At 39.1% G+C, this 16,696-nt stretch overlaps 1 long non-coding RNA gene across 3 annotated transcripts in view; it reads left to right on the top strand.

Moving 5' to 3' along the window:
* The window catches only part of LOC149125051 (uncharacterized), a 36,026-nt gene extending 21,481 nt beyond the window's left edge, over positions 1–14,545 (top strand). The window contains exon 3 of one of the 3 annotated variants that reach the window (XR_016212008.1): positions 13,979–14,093. This is a non-coding gene — a long non-coding RNA (uncharacterized LOC149125051). Of the gene's footprint in view, positions 1–9,709; positions 9,960–13,978; positions 14,094–14,317 lie in introns of those variants that run through there. The other 2 variants (XR_016212006.1, XR_016212001.1) reach the window with 2 other exon arrangements.
* Positions 14,546–16,696: the final 2,151 nt, after the last annotated feature.

The raw sequence follows: 16,696 nt of genomic DNA on the forward strand, positions 1-16,696 counted from the left end.
TCCTACAAGGAATTTATAATTATAACAGCCTGGTACAGGTATAGGTACCAAAACAGATGCACAAACCAATAGAACAGAATAGAAACATGAGAAATCAATCCTAGCATATACAGGTAACTTATATTTGACAAAGGAGCTAAAATCAATCCCTAGAGCAAGGACTGTCTCTTCAAGGAATGGTGCTGGGAAAACTGGATTTCAGTATGTAGAAGTATGAAGCAAGACCCCTACCTTACATAGTACACAAAAATCCACTCAAAATGGATTAAAGACTTTACTCTCTGACCCAATACCATCAAATTGTTAGAGAAAAGTAGGGAAACTCTGCAAGACATTGGCATAAGCAAAGACTTCTTGGAAAAAAACCCCAGAGGCACGAGTATTCAAAGCCAATATTCACAAATAGGATTATATCAAATTTAGAAGCTTCTGTACTGCAAAAGAAAGTAGGAGAGTGAAGAGGCAACTGACAGAATGGGGGAAATTATTTGCAAACTATTCAACAGATAGCAATTAACAACCAAAATGTATAAAGAAATCAAGAAACTCAACAACAACAAACAACTCAGTGAAGAAAGGGGCAAAGGACGTAAATGGATATTTTCCAAAGAGAAAATCAAATGGCCAACAGACCTATAAAAAACTGCTCAGGATAACTAGCTGTCAGAGAAATTCAAATCAAAACCACAATGAAGTTTCACCTCACACTGGTTAGAATGGCTTTCATACAGAAATCAACAAACAACAAATGGTGATGAGGATGTCGGGGAAAATGTACCCTAATCCACTGTTAGTGGGCATGTAAACTGGTAAAGCCACTATGGAAGACAGTATGGAGATACCTCAGAACTCTAAATGTAGACCTACCATATGACCCAGCCTTCCTATTCCTGGGAATTTACCCAAAGGAAATGAAATCAGCATATGAAATATTTATCTGCACCCTCATGTGCAACTCAATTCCCAATAGCTAAAACACAGAATCAACCCAAATTCCTGTCAACTGAAGACTGGATAAAGAAATTATGGGATATGTTCACTATGGAATACTACACAGTGGTAAAAAAAAATCATTTACAAAAAAATGGTTGAATCTGGAAAACATAATACTTAATGAAATAAGGCAGTCCCAAAGGGACAAATACCACTCATTCTCTCTGACCCATGATAACTAATACAGCACCTAAAAGGCAATTTGTAGAAGTGAAATTGACACTTTGAGAAGCAATGACTTGAACAACCTTTGTCTTGACTGTTGAGAAACATTTGTTGAACTCTATGCACATACGGTTAACTATGTTAATAGATCTCAGTGAAAAATAAGAGTGGGAATAAGAGAGGGATGAGGAAGAGCAGTTGGGAGTGTAAGTGAGAGACTGGGCACAGTGGGGAGAATCACCATATTCCTAAAGTTGTAATTATGAAGTTTGTAAAGCTGTATAATTCTGCATATATCCCTATGGACTTCTAAGGGTACAGTTAAAGTTACCATGGGACCTCAAATCCTCTTAAGCCGAGTGGTAAACATACTGTCTTCAGTGTTTAAGTGATCCTATGGATAGGATTAGGTGTCTGGTAATAATAATAATAGAATTAAGAGGGAGTGAATGCTCCAACATGAGAAGCAGTACACCCAGCAGACATAGAATGACAATTGCTTTAAGTAGCACTCTGACTTCAGAATCAGCCTTTAAAGCATTTGGATGTGGCTGATGAGCCAATGAAAGTATTTCAGGCATGGAAAGCCAAGCCAATGTGGCAAAAAAATGTCCTACATGAAGGACCTCCATGGGTGAGACCCCGTGGAAAGAAGAGGTCATCAAAGAAAGAGGTACTTTTTTTCTGAAGGAGGAAAGAACTTCCACTTTGCTTAAAGCCTTACCTAAATACTGATGGAGATTGCAGATTCAAAAGGCTGCCCTAGCCTTGGCAGCTTATGTCAAGAACTTCAGGTGATCACTGACATCATTCATAAGAGTGTTAACTGTTAAACTAACAACAGGAATCACTGTGTAGTAACTTCACATGCAGGTCCTCTGTCCTCAGAATTGTATTATTATTATGTCATAGTGCTCACAAAAGATTTATCATTTTTGGGTTTTTCTTTAAGTTCATAATGGAATGACATTGAAAAGTCTTTGACTGTTGAGGAACATGATTTTTTTGTTTTGTTTTGTTTTGTTTTGTTTCCCATGCAAATTGTTGAACTCTTTACTTAGTATTCAGTTGGTCATGTTAATCGAAAATGGATGTTAGTGGAGAATGCGATTGAGAATGGGAGAGGGAGGAGGAAAAGGAAAGTTGGTAGCATAAGAAGAATCACTATATTCCTAATGTTGCACTTATGAAATGCATGAAGTCTGCATTCCTTAAATAAATGGTTTCTTTGGGGAGAAAATAAAATTAAAAAATTTATTTTGTGCTATTTCGTGTTATTTCTATGTAGGTGATTGGCTTTAGTTCTATCTACCCATCATTTTGTTATTGTTTAATGATTGGCCCTCTCAGTTAGCCCATGAGTATTTTTCTGTCTCTGAGGATGCCACACTTCCACTTCCAAAATGCTAGAAAAGGTCACCATTGTTTATACTATATAAAATCTGTTATCTTTCATAAGATTTCAGACATATATCCAGAACCCTGTCATGCGAGATTAGAATAGCTCAGATTGAAGTGTGTTCCTGAGAGTTCCCTTCTCAATTCAAGATGTCCATTACTTAGGCAGACAAAATAGTATCTGAGCGAGCAGGCAAATCTTGCAAATATCTCAGACAAAAGCAAAAAGTTAGTAAAATCGAAGTGTTTGAGATTTATTGGATGCTATTGAACAGTGAAACATACCGGTCTTAGGAGTTCCTGAAGGTATGAAATACATTATAACACCCATTTAGTCAAATACTAGCAGATGTCTTCCCTAATTTGGACAAAGACAGGGATATACAAGCACAGAAAGCATATAGAACTCCTCATTGACATGATTAGCAAATGTCTTTACTAGGACATATTGTAGTCAAACTTCCAAGAGTAAAACATGAAAGATGCTAAAATATGCAGGAGACAATGCCAGATTACCTTCAGAGGATCTCCAATTAGACTGACAGCTGACATCTCATTAGAAACCCTATGGACTAGAAGAGAATGGAGAGAAATAGTCCTAAAAGAACAAAACTGTCAACATGCAATACTGTATCCAGCAAAGCTCTCATTTATAAATGAAGGTGATATAAAGACCTTCCAAAACAAATTCAAAGAATTTGTTACCACTCATGCAGCCTTACAAAGGATGCTTAAGAATGAGTTACCCACAGAAATGGAGACAGTCTCCATCATGAAAGAATGGGAAGGCAAAAAATCTAGTAAAAGCACAAAGGAAATCCAAAATATAAACAAGGACTGCATATGGAAAAATGGCTTGACCAAATCTACTTATCAATAGTAACCTTGAAGGTTGATGCCTTAAATTTTCCAATTAAATGATATAGACAGGCTATATGTAAACAAGATATAAACAAGACCCATTTATTTGCTGCCTGCAAGACACACTTCACCCCAAAGACACAGACTCAAAATGATAGCATGGACTACCATTTTCCATCCTAACAGAAAGCGAAAATGAGCAGGAGTAGGCATCCTAAGGTAAGACAAAATAGACTTTAACACACAAACTCTTAAAGAGATGAAGAATGGCATTATGTGATGATTAAGGGATCAATTCAACAGGAAGTTGAAACTGTAAGAAATATATTTGGGGCCGGCGCTGTGGCTCAACAGGCTAATCCTCCACCTAGCAGCACCGGCACACCAGGTTCTAGTCCCAGTTGGGGCGCCAGATTCTGTCCCGGTTGCCCCTCTTCCAGGCCAGCTCTCTGCTGTGGCCAGGGAGTGCAGTGGAGGATGGCCCAAGTGCTTGGGCCCTGCACCCCATGGGAGACCAGGATAAGCACCTGGCTCCTGGCTTCGGATCAGCATGGTGCGCCAGCCGCAGTGGCCATTGGAGGGTGAACCAACGGCAAAAGGAAGACCTTTCTCTCTGTCTCTTTCTCTCACTGTCCACTCTGCCTGTCCAAATAAATAAATAAATAAAAATAAAAAATAAAAAAAGAAATATACTTGGACCGAATTCATGGGGCCAGTCCATTCAAAACAAGTGTTAATGGATCAATGAGACAGGCTCTAGTACCATAATATTGGGGAGGATGTCAACACCTCACTTTATTTTTTTTAACTTTTATTTAATGAATATAAATATCCAAAGTACAGCTTATGGATTACAATGGCTTCCCCCCCACCATAACGTCCCTCCCACCCACAACCCTCCCCTTTCCTGCTCCCTCTCCCCTTCCATTCACATCAAGATTCATTTTCAATTCTCTCTGTATACAGAAGATCAGTTTAGCATATATTAAGTAAAGATTTCAACAGTTTGTACCCACACAGAAACACAAAGTGAAATATACTGTTTGAGTCCTAGTTATAGCATTAAATCACATTGTACAGCACATTAAGGACAGAGATCCTACATGAGGAGTAAGTGCACAGTGACTCCTGTTGTTGACCCAACAAATTGACACTCTTGTTTATGGCATCAGTAATCACCCTAGGCTCTTGTCATGAGTTGCCAAGGCTATGGAGACCTTTTGAGTTCACCGACTCTGATCATATTTAGACAAGGTTGTAGTCAGAGTGGAATTTCTCTCCTCCCTTCAGAGAAAGGTACCTCCTTCTCTGATGACCTGTTCTTTCCACTGGGATCTCACCATGGAGATCCTTCATTTAGGTCTTTTTTTTTTTTTTTGCCACAGTGTTTTGGCTTTCCATGCCTGAAATGCTCTCATGGGCTTTTCAGCTGGATCCACATGCCTTAAGGGCTGATTCTGAGGCCAGAGTGCTGTTTAGGACATCTGCCATTCTATGAGTCTGCTGTGTATCTCACTTCCCATGTTGGATCATTCTCTCCCTTTTTTATGCTATCAATTAGTATTTGCAGACACTAGTCTTGTTTATGTGCTCCCTTTGGCTCTTAGTCCTATCATTATGATCAATTGTGAACAGAAATTGATCACTGGGACTAGTGAGATGGCATTGGTATATGCCACCTTGATGGGATTGAATTGGAATCCCCTGCTTTGTTTCTAACTCTACCGCTTGGGGCAAGTCAGCTTGAGTATGTCCCAAATTGTATATCTTCTCCCTCTCTTATTCCCACTCTTATATTTAACAGCAATCACTTTTCAGTTAAGTTTCAACACTTAAGAATAACTTTGTATTGGTTACAGTATTCAACCAATAGTATTAAGTAGAAGAAACAAACAAAAAATACTAAGAGGGATAATGTATTATGTTGTTCATCAACAGTCAGGGCAAGGGCTGATCAAGTCACCATTTCTCATAGTGCTCATTTCACTTTAACAGGTTTCCTTTTTGAACACCTCACTTTCAACAATGCACAGATAAACTAGACAAAAACTAACAGGACATGTACAGCATAGAACAAATGGACCTAATTGATATCTACAAGTATTTAATCACATAGCTACAGAATACAAATTCTTTTCATCTGTGCATGGGGCTTTGTCTAGGTTAGACCAAATGCTAGGCCAAAAAGCAAGTCTCAACAAATTCCAAAATAGTTAAATCATACCATGTATTTTCTCTGACTGCAATGGAATGGAATTGGAAATTAACAATTCAGTAATCTCTAGAAGACATACAAAAACATGGAGATGGAACAACACATTCCTGAATGAACAGTGGATCATAGAAGAAATCAAAAGGGAAATAAACTCCTAGAAATGAATGAAGATGCAAATACAACATATCAACTTACAGGGCAGAGGAACAGCAGTGTTCAGAGGAAAATTTATAACAATTAATGCCTACAGAAAGAAGTTGGAAAGGCTGGGGACAGTGTTGTGGTGCATTGGGTAAAGCCATTGCCTGCAATTCTGGCATTCCATATAGATCCTGATTTGAGTCTAAGCTGTGCCACTTCTGAACCAATTCCCTGCTAATGGCCTGGGAAAAGCAGCAGAAGATGGCCCAAGTCCTTGTAGCCCTGCATACTGCTGGCTTCAGATTGGCTCAGCTTCAGCCATGGGGGCCGTTTTGGGAGTGAACCAGTAGATGGAAGACACTCTCTCCTCTCCCTGCCTCTTCCTCTCTGTAACTCTGCCTTTCAAATAAAATAGATGAATCTTAAAAAGTGAACAAACCAAATCACAAATTAGAAGAGGAAAGAAATAATTAAAATAAGAAATCAAGAAAATTGAAACCAAGGAAGATATAAAAATGAGTGTAATAAAGAGCTAGTTTTTTTTTTCAAAATATAAAGCATACAAAACAGGCCCAACTAACAAAATGGGGGGAAATCCAAATTAATAAAATCAGAGATGAAAAAGGAGATGTTAAAATGCATAGTGCAAAAAAAAAATCACCAGGAATTACTATGCCAATTAATCGGAAAATCTAGAAAAAATGTTCTGAACATATACAGTCTATGAAAATTGAGTCATGAAGATAGAGACAACCAAAATAGTCCAATAACCAAGAGAGAAACAACCAGTAATAATGGCTTCCCAAGGACCAGATGGCTTCATTGCTGAATTTTACCAGACTACAGAAGAACCAATTCCAATTATTCTTTAATGATTCAAAACAATTGAAAGGAAGGGAATACTCCCAAACTCCTAGTATGCCACCAATACCTTAACTCCCAAACCAGAAAAAGATACATCAAAGAGAATTACAGACCAGTGTCCCTTATGAACATAGATGCAAAAATCCTCAACAAAATACCAGCTAATCAAATCCAACAACACATCAGACAGATCATTCATCTAGACCAAGTGGGATTTATCCCTGATAGGCAGGGATGGTTCATCACAAGCAAATCAATAAATGTGATATATCACATTAACAAATAGAGGAATAAAATCCATCTGATTATCTCAATAGATGCAGAGAAAGCTTTTCATAAAACACAACATCCTGTCATGATAAAAACCTTCAGCAAATTGAGTATAGAAGGAGCATTCGCCAATACAGTCGAGGCAATATACAGAAAATCCTTAGCCAAGATCTTACTGGATGGAGAAAATTTGGATGCATTTTCAGTAGAATCTGGAACATACAAGGATGCCCACTTTCACCATGGCTATTCAATATATTCCTGGAAATTTTTGCCAGAGCCACTAGGTAAGAAAAGGAAATCAAGGGCATAGAAATTGGAAAGGAGGAAGTCAAATTAGCCCCAGTTGCAGATGACATGATTCTATATGTAAGGGCTACCAAAAGACTCACTAAGAGACTATTAGACCTCATTTGAGAGTTTGGTAAAGTTTCAGGATACAAAAACACACAAGACACAGCAGACTCAGAAAGAACATCTGAGGTCAGTCCACTCGTAATAGCTACCAAAAAAAAAATAAGCAAATACCTTGGAAGAAACATAAACAAGGATGTCAAAGATATCTGATGAAAATTACAAACATTAAAGAAAGAAATAGAAGACACAAAACAGAGAAGAATCCTCCATGTTTGTGGAGTGGAAGAATTAGTATCATCAAAATGTTTGTACTACCAAAAGCAATTTACAGATTCAATGTGATCTCAATCAAAACACCATGACATTCTTCTAAGATCTAGACGAAATGATGCTAAAATTCATATGGAAACATTAGAGACCCTGAATACCTAAAGCCATCTTAACAAAAACAAGGCCGGAAGTATTGCAATACCAGATTTCAAGATATACTATAAGGGCAGTTATAATCAAGACAGCCTGGTACTGGTCTTGATACTGGTACTTGACTAAGGTCAAGAAAAAGAAACTTACTCTGTGAATGGAATGTGGTCATTATCTGTTTGCAATGTAATTATTTGGGCTTCTGCTTGCTGGCACAGAGTGATGATGTTAATCCTTCCCAGACAGCATACAGTTCAAGATGTATGTAGAAGAAACATCAGTAACTAGAAAAAGGTCAGTGTCTTCAACAAATGACACTGGGAAAATTGGATCTCTGCATGCAGAGGTATGAAACAAAACCCCATCTTACACATTTATACAAAAATCAACACCACGTGGATCAAGAACCTAATTCTATGACCTGTTACCATCAAATTACTACAGCACAACATTGAGGAAATTCTGCAAGACATTGGAATAGGCAAGGAATTCTTGGACAAGAGCCCAGAAGCACAGGCAAGCAAAGTAAAAGTTGACAAATGGGATTACATCAAGCTGAGAAGCTTCTGCATGACAAATCAAAACCACAATGAGGTTTCACCTCACCCCAGTTTGAGTGGCTCTCATTCAGAAATCATCAAACAACAAATGCTGGCAAGGATGTGAGGGAAAAGGGTCCCTAATCCACTGTTGGTGGAAGGCAAACTAGTATAAGCATTGTGGAAAACCATATGGAAATCCTGCAGAAAGCTGAAAATAGATACCATATACCCCACCCATTCCCCCTCCTGGTAATTTATCCAAAGGAAATGAACCAGCATATCAAAGTGTTATTTATACGCCATGAGTATTGCAGCTCATTTTACAATAGCTAAGATATGGAATCTACCTGTATGTCCTTCTGATGACTAGTAAAGAAAATGTAGTTTATATATACTATGTGTGGGGAGCAACCCGGACTAGACTAAGTTACTGGAATTAAGACTTATTCTATGCATCTGCTCTCCCACAATATGGCGCTGAGAAGGGAGAAACAACTTCTACGCAGCTGCCTCTCGCCAATTTGATTGACTGAGCTGCAGGAGCTGATCTTGCTCCTGATTGGAGGAGAGCAGCGTACTCGGCATGTGGGTAGCAGAGTTGGGATTGGTGGAAGAGGACTATAAAGGAGGAGAGAGACAATATGCACCAGGAACATCTAAGGGAAACATCTATCTGAAGGAACACCTGTGCAGCCCCCGAGAGAGCCGGCCGGTGGTGTGCCGCTCCCCCGCGGAAGTGGGGAAAGTGGCTAGGGGGAACCGCCCTTCCACGGAGGTGGAAGGGTCGGTAGCCAACCCGGGAAGAACCAGCAGCAAACCCGGGGAGGGCCGAGCAGACAAAAGAACAACGCAGGGTTCTGTGTCGTTCCTCCACGAAGACGGGGAGCGACATAATGGTGCCGTGACTCGGATATGAAGCCTAGGCAGGGTTCAGTGTCGCTCCGCCACGAAGAGGGGGAGCGACACTATGGAATACTACTCAGCTGTAAAAAGAATGGAATTCTGTCTTTGACAGCAAAATGGATACAACTGGAAACCAGTATACTTAGTGAAATAACCTCATCTCCAAAAGACATTTATGTTTTCTCTGGTCTGTGGTAACTATTTGAGTACAAAAACTGTACTGTTTATGAGCAAAATTGACATTCGAGAATTATTGTTATAGCCCTTGTCTCTATTGTTGAGGAACAGTTTTATTTAATGCTTACTGCATGTTGAATTCTTTACTTAAGGGAGGGTTAATCCTATGATTACAAAATAAACACAGTATGTAAAGATTGAAACGAAAGAAGGGTAGAGTGGGAAGCATCACTATGCTCCTAAATCTGTTTATATGAAATACATGTGATTTGTTCACTTTGTATAAATAAAAAAGTAAGAAAACTTGCTTAGCTTGAATGAAGGTATTTTTGAATCTTTCAGAAGTGTTTACAGTTAGCTCTATCTGAATCTGAAATGAGCTAATTTTAGCAATTTTTCACAGATGAGAGAAAAACCTTCAGTGACATGGAAATATGGCAAGCAAAAAAGAATGGGTATTCTTGGGCTTCAGATTTGTAATGCAGAAGCACCATTTGCTCAAGTTCCTATTCTGAATGCATCATGTATGTGACAAGTAACATACTGCTCCAAGTATGATGGATTTTTAAGTAAGTAATTTCTAAGGGTTATCTCATGAGAAAAGTGACAGTCATCACTTTAGCAAATGGGAATAATGCACTACCAAACTCTTGGACACTGCATTCTCTACAATTTTAGATACAGTGATGTTAAAACTAGAATCAAACAGCAGTGATATGTCAGAATGAAATCAAGCACTCAAAGTCTTAAACACAAAAGGGTGTAGAAGTCACACTGGCTTCAACCAAAGTTACTCAAGAAGAAGGATGATGGTGTTGGGAAAGTGCAAAGTGATAAATAACAAGAGCTGGTTATTCATTTTCATAGAAATTACCATTTTTTACTGTATTCCCATAGATATGTAGGTGGGTACAGATGCAGACAGGCAAGGAGATTATAGAGAATATGGTTTTTATATTGTAGAGATTTTATTTAGGGATCACAGAATAAAACACTTCAGTATATAATGTATATACCACCCTCATGTCAATGGGGCCTACTTAATCCCAGCTGTTGAGCTGTATTCAGCTCAGCCCAGCCATTATCAGTCAGTACACCACTGTGCCCTGGAATACAGTTCCAAGAGACCCTCATGGCAACTTTACCCACCTGGAAGGTCACTGACCACCTCCAAATTAAGGAGGAGACACAAACTCATCAAATACACTTAAAAAAAAAAAAGGCAAAACAAATAGCACCACATTCAGGCCACCTTTCCAGGTCTTCTATTGAACACATATTGTAGAGGACACTGCCTAAGCGCTTCTCAGGGGAGCACACTCCCCTGAAATTAAGAGGTATTGTGGCAGTCCTGTCTTTGGCACCAGCAGGCCAGGGATAGGCACACCTACTACAAAGGAATGCGCCACAGAGGCAGCAGGGGCTAAAGGGCTTTAATTGATGCCTGGTGTTTTTGGAAACTTGTGTACTTTTGTTAGCTTTTGAATGGATCTATCTGTAAAGATATATGCCACCATTCTGTCCCTGTCATGGATCACCATACGGGATTCCTTTGCCACATTCCCACCATAAAGTAATGTACAACTGTGCCTACATGCTTACCAGCTTGTAGACTTGCTGGTACCCTCTAATGAAAAGTGCTGGCTGTGAGCTATCCAGAGGCACACTCTCCATATGGAGGCTCCTGTGGTCCGTCTCATTTGAAAATCCCCAGAGGATATTATACCTGTGCTCAATGGCCTGAGGTTATTGCATTCATTCTGAAGACATAAGAATATTTCATTCATAGTTTTTGGAACTTTTCCATCACTTTGATCCCTTAGTCTGGGCAATACTGGTCATCTACATTTAAAAAGCAAGACAGCGAGGGTCATTTGTACTATCAGTTATGCCAGCTAAGATATCCAAACCCCGTATCAGTGTTCCTGGGTTTGATACCAATTGTGGTTCCTGACTCCAGCTTCCTCTATGACAGAAGGTGATAACTCAAGTAATGGGGCTTCTGCCACCCACATAGAAGACCTAGGTGGAGTTATCAGCTCCCAGCTTTTGGCCCACAGAACCCCAGCCATTGCAGGCATTTGGAAAGTGAACCAGCAGATGGGCACATATCCTCTGTACCTCTGTCTCCCCCTGCCCTGCGTTTTAAATAAATTACTTCTCAAAAGGAAGAAGTAGAGTTAATGTTATGAGTATAAAGTTAACTAAAAATAAATCTTTGTTAAAAAAAAAAAAGAATGGGAAGAGGAGATGGAGGAGGAAGAAGGGTTGAAGCATGTGCAGTAGGGAGGGAAAAGTATCACTCTGTTCCTGTGTCTGTATACATGAAATACACACAATTTTTATACCTTCAATAAAATCTAATATAAATATTATTCTAAAAGCTTATAAAATATAGATAATTTAGAAGTATAAATATGATTCATAAAATGTACAAATATGGGTACTATACAAAAGTAATAACTGGCAAATCAACTTTTTAACTGCAAATGAAAATAGATTGAAATAGGAAGACAAATAAAGCTATTTTGCTTAAAGAACAATCAACAATCAGGCCAATTCATTATTCTTCCTTAGGCAGTCATGAATTATAGAACCTGGGGTACATGTCTCATTTTTGTTCTTTTATGGATAAAATAGGTCTGAATTTAAAACTGATTAACTCAATGAATAATTAATTTCCAGGCAACGCCATAAAGAGCTTCCAGGAAGACACATGACATAATATACTTTGTCTTTGTAAGAGATTTATTTATTTGAAAGGCAGAGTTAGAGGTGATGTGGGGAGAGACAGGAGTATTGTTCATCCACTGGTTCACTTCCAAATGGATTCAATGGCTAGGGGCTAAGGATGGGCCAGGCCAAAGCCAGCAGCCAGGAACTTTAGGGACTCCCAAATAGGTGCAGAGGCCCAAGTGAATGGTCCATCCTCTGCTGCTTTCCCAGGCACATAAGCAGGGAGCTGGATCAGAAGTGGAGCATCTGGCACTACTTCAGCTGGCACCCAGATGGGATGCAGGCACTGCAGAGTGGCTTAACCCACTGCACCGCAGCACTAACCACTAAACTTTGCTTTTAAATCTACTTTTAAATAATTCTTTCCATCCAAAGTGATTCAAAGTACCCTCAATGAAACATAAGTTTGGATAAATGGCGTATGTCTTATGACTCTCAGGGATCTTTTCAAGAAAACGGAAGTCTAGGGGCCAGTGTTGTACAATAGTGGGTTAAGCCACTGCCTATACTGCTGGCATTCTATAGAAACATTGTTTCAAGCATTGGCTGCTTTGCTTCTGATGCAGCTCCCTGCTAATGTACCAGGGAAAGCTGAAGATGCCCTAAAATCTGGGGTCACTGTCTCCCACATCAGAGACCTGGATGGAGTTTCTGGCCCCTGTTTTCAGCACTAACATTGCAAGCATTTGGGGAATGAGCCAGCAGATGTAAAATCTCCATTTCTCCCTCTCTAAATCTGCTTTTCAAAAAAGTAAATAAATCTTAAAATAGAAGTCTGTTAGCAAAAGGATGACTTAGTAACCCAATACTTTACTGTCTGCAAGTCACTCTGACACAGTTACCTTATCCAACCATCAGAGCAGCACTCTCAGGTTATCATTAGGAGGAGCAAGGGGTGCATGCTCGGAATATGAAGTGCTCTGGCTTAAAGTCTGGCGTACATTATCTCTTTCTAATATGCAGAAATGTGTTATTTTGCTGATAAAAGCAAATATGGAAATGTGTCGGTAAGAATACAAATTCAGTATTTCAGAGGTCCTAAGATGTTATTTTTTGGCTTTTGTTAAAGATTTACAGAGAAATTACAGGGGCTTGCACTGTGGCATAGTGGGTCAAGATGCTGCCTGTGGTGCTAGCATCCCATATGGGTGCAGGTTCAACTGCTGACGGCTCCAGTTCTGGTCCATCTTTCTGCTAGTGTGTGTGGGAAAGTACAGAGGATTGTTCAAGTGCTTGGGGTCCCACAGCGAGGTGGAAGGCCCAGAAGAAGATCCTGGCTTCGGCCTGGCTCAGTCTGACTATTGTGGCTATTTGGGGATTGAAACAGAGGATCAAAGAACTCTCTGTAACACTTTCAAATAAATAAGTCTTAGGCAATTTTTGTCTCTAGGTTATTTTACCATAGAAACAATGGATTTGGGATGCCAATCCATTTGTTTCTTCTACCTCCAAACATGTAAGTATACACACACACACTGAGACATGACCTTAGAATACATGACATATCTTGACAGGTATGCTAAAATTTGGAATAGTATAAAAACTGAGCTTAACAAAATTAACAGGGTTTCTTTAATAGTGTGCTTTACTCAACAATCAAATCACTATCATGTTTACCAGCTAAAAACACATTCTGCCAGTTAGGCATGTTTAAAAGATGAGTAAATTACAGATATATTTATAATGCCTAACATCTGAAATTTATCATTGAATACAGATTGTGATTACTGTGTAAAATAAACAGCAACCATGGCATATTTTCTGATGCATATTTAGAAGACTGTATAGTCTTTCTTGGGAAAATGTAATTAATGATAATTTTATTGTGGCCAGCACTGTGTGGCAAAGTATGTTAAGCCTCTTACTGAGGCGCTGGCATCCCATAGGGGCACCGGTTCATGTCCTGGCTGCTTTTTCAATTGAGATCTCTGCTTAGGACCTGGAAACACAGTGGATGATAGCCCAATTGCTTCAGCCCCTGCACCCATGTGGGAGACCCAGAAGAGACTCCTGGCTTTGGATCAGCTCAGGTCCAGCCATGGTGCCCATTCTGCGAGTGAACAAGTGGATGAAAGATATCTGTCTTTCTGTCTGTCTATAACTCTACCTCTCAAATAAATAAATCTTAAAAGATATTTTTATTTTGGTGTACAATTTTTTTAAATACATAGATTTGGAGCCAGCACCATGGTGCAGTAGGTTAATCCTTCTCCTGTGGTGCCGGCATTCCATATGGGCGCTGGTTCTAGTCCCAACTGCTTCTCTTCCCATCCAGCTCTCTGCTATGGCCTGGGAAAGCCTTGATCACTTGGACTAGTGAGATGGCATTGGATGTACCTTGGACCCCTGCACCCACGTGGGAAGATCTGGAAGAAGCTCTTGGCTTCAAATTGGTGCAGCTCTGGGCATTTCAGCCAATTAGTGAGTGAAGCAGTAGATTGAAGACCTCCCTCTCTCTCTCCCTCTCCCTCTCCCTCTCCCTTGTGTAACTCTTTCAAATAAATAAATCTTTTAAAAAATTGAAAAATATGATGCCAAAGTGTCCTGTCCTCCTTTAATAGGTAAGGTTTCTTTTTTTTAAAAAATTTATTTGAAAGGCAGATTTACAGAGTGGCAGAAAGTGAGACCTAGAGGAGAGGACTTCCATATGTCGGTTCACTCCCCAAATTGCTGCAATGGCCAGAACTGCGCTAATATGAAGTTAGTTTTACTTGTTGAATATTATGGTTCATGGTGCATTAAGATAATAGAGTGGATTGAAATTATATTTTTTCAAAAGCTTGAAGGTGAGGGATTGAGGGAGAGAGAGATGGAGGGGTAATATGGTTATCATCTTAGAGCTGAATTTAATACATGAAATTTGTTCTCTTACATGAAAATATCTTCAAAAGAAATATTTGAAATCTAACATGAAAACTAATTGCAGAACCAAAGTAGCAGTTTGCATAATCCAAGAAAATCATACATAGATTTTTCATATTGCACTTTCAATGAACAATTTAAAGACCCTGATACACAGATGCATATAAACAATGTGATATACAATACATATTATACATACATATATGCATACAGCTGTATATGTGTACAAATATACCTCATGTAAATATCAATATGTCTTGTATCAAGAGATATAATGGGATTGAGACTTTTTGTGGTAATTTGCATTTTTATTAAATACTATATCATTGTCACTGTTAAAGCAAGTGGTAGGATAACTTTTAATGAATTTGACACAAACTTTGTTGTGCTAATGAACCGGGACTGTGAAAAAAACCTGAGGTGTGGGGGAGGAATAATGCCGTGGCTGGGACTTTGAGCAGTCTCAGTGATACACACCAAAAGCTCAGGGGTTCCTGGTTAACTGGTGAGAAACACTGCTGTGGAATCTGAACTTACACTGCACAGATCCTTTAGTGGTCCTTGGGACAGAGAAGAAGATTTTATACCCACTGGAGCTCATGCTCAGGCACTGGTTTCCATTGAGAAGAGCTCAGCTGAGCAGAATATACTTCCCTTCTGATTAAAGGAAAAAGAGATTTACCAGACCAAACCTGAGTGTGTCACCTTAGGCAAACCCTTAACCCTGGAAAAATGAACAGAGATCTCTGGCCACAACTACTAGAAGCCTCTAGAGATTCACTGAAAACAGACATTCCACTTATCTATGATAAAAGTTGCCACAGTGGGGAAAAAGAAGAAGAAGAAGAAACCAATAGGTATCTCCACAAATGCTGAACAAATGCAACAATCCAAGAAATGAGAATAAGGAAGACAACATGATGCTCCCAAAAGAACATGACAATTCAATACTAGATTATGAAGATGAAGAGATAGAAGAAATGCAAGAAATTCAAGGAACTCAAAAAACAGATCCCAAGATTACATAAAAGTAATCAAAAGTGAATGCAAGAACTACTGAAATCCATGTAGGACATGAAAGAAAATCTGTACCATGAAATTCAGAACCTAAAGAGGAATCAAAATGAAATGAAGAATTCGATAGAACAAATTAAAATGCAGAGACAGAAGAGAGAATATCGGTCTTAGAAGACAAATCACAGGAAAGTATACAGTGAAATCAAAGGCAAGAAGAAGAAATTAGAAAACTGAAAACGACTGTTGGAAATCTAGAGGATAAAATATATATATATATATATAAAAAAACAATGTTCGGGTTCTAGGAGTTCCTGAAGGCATGGAGAGAGAGAAAGGATCAGAGTGCCTATTTTGTGAAAAACTAGTAGGAAACTTCCTGGGTTTGGAGAAAGATAGGAGTGTCCAAGTACAGGAAGCACACAGAGCTGCCAATAGACATGACCAGAAAAGATCCTTGCCATGACACATTGTAATCAAACTCACCACAGAGAAGCATAAAGAGAAGATACTAAAATGTGCAAGAGAGAAATGCCAGATTACTTTCAGAGGATCTCCAATTGGACTCACAGCAGACTTCTCAACAGAAACCATGCAGAGTAGGAGGGAATGGTGAGATATAGCCCAAGTACTAAGAGAAAAAAACTCATCCCTTAATATTATACCCTGCAAAGCTCTCATTTGTGAATGAAGGTGAAATAAAGACCTTTCATAGCAAACAGAAATGGAAAGAATTTGTCACCACTCGTCCAGCCCTGCAAAAGATACTTAAAGATTT

Source organism: Oryctolagus cuniculus, chromosome 8 (genome assembly GCF_051225735.1).
Source record: "Oryctolagus cuniculus isolate XC-2025 breed Fujian yellow rabbit chromosome 8, ASM5122573v1, whole genome shotgun sequence".
NCBI classification, from domain to species: domain Eukaryota; kingdom Metazoa; phylum Chordata; class Mammalia; order Lagomorpha; family Leporidae; genus Oryctolagus; species Oryctolagus cuniculus.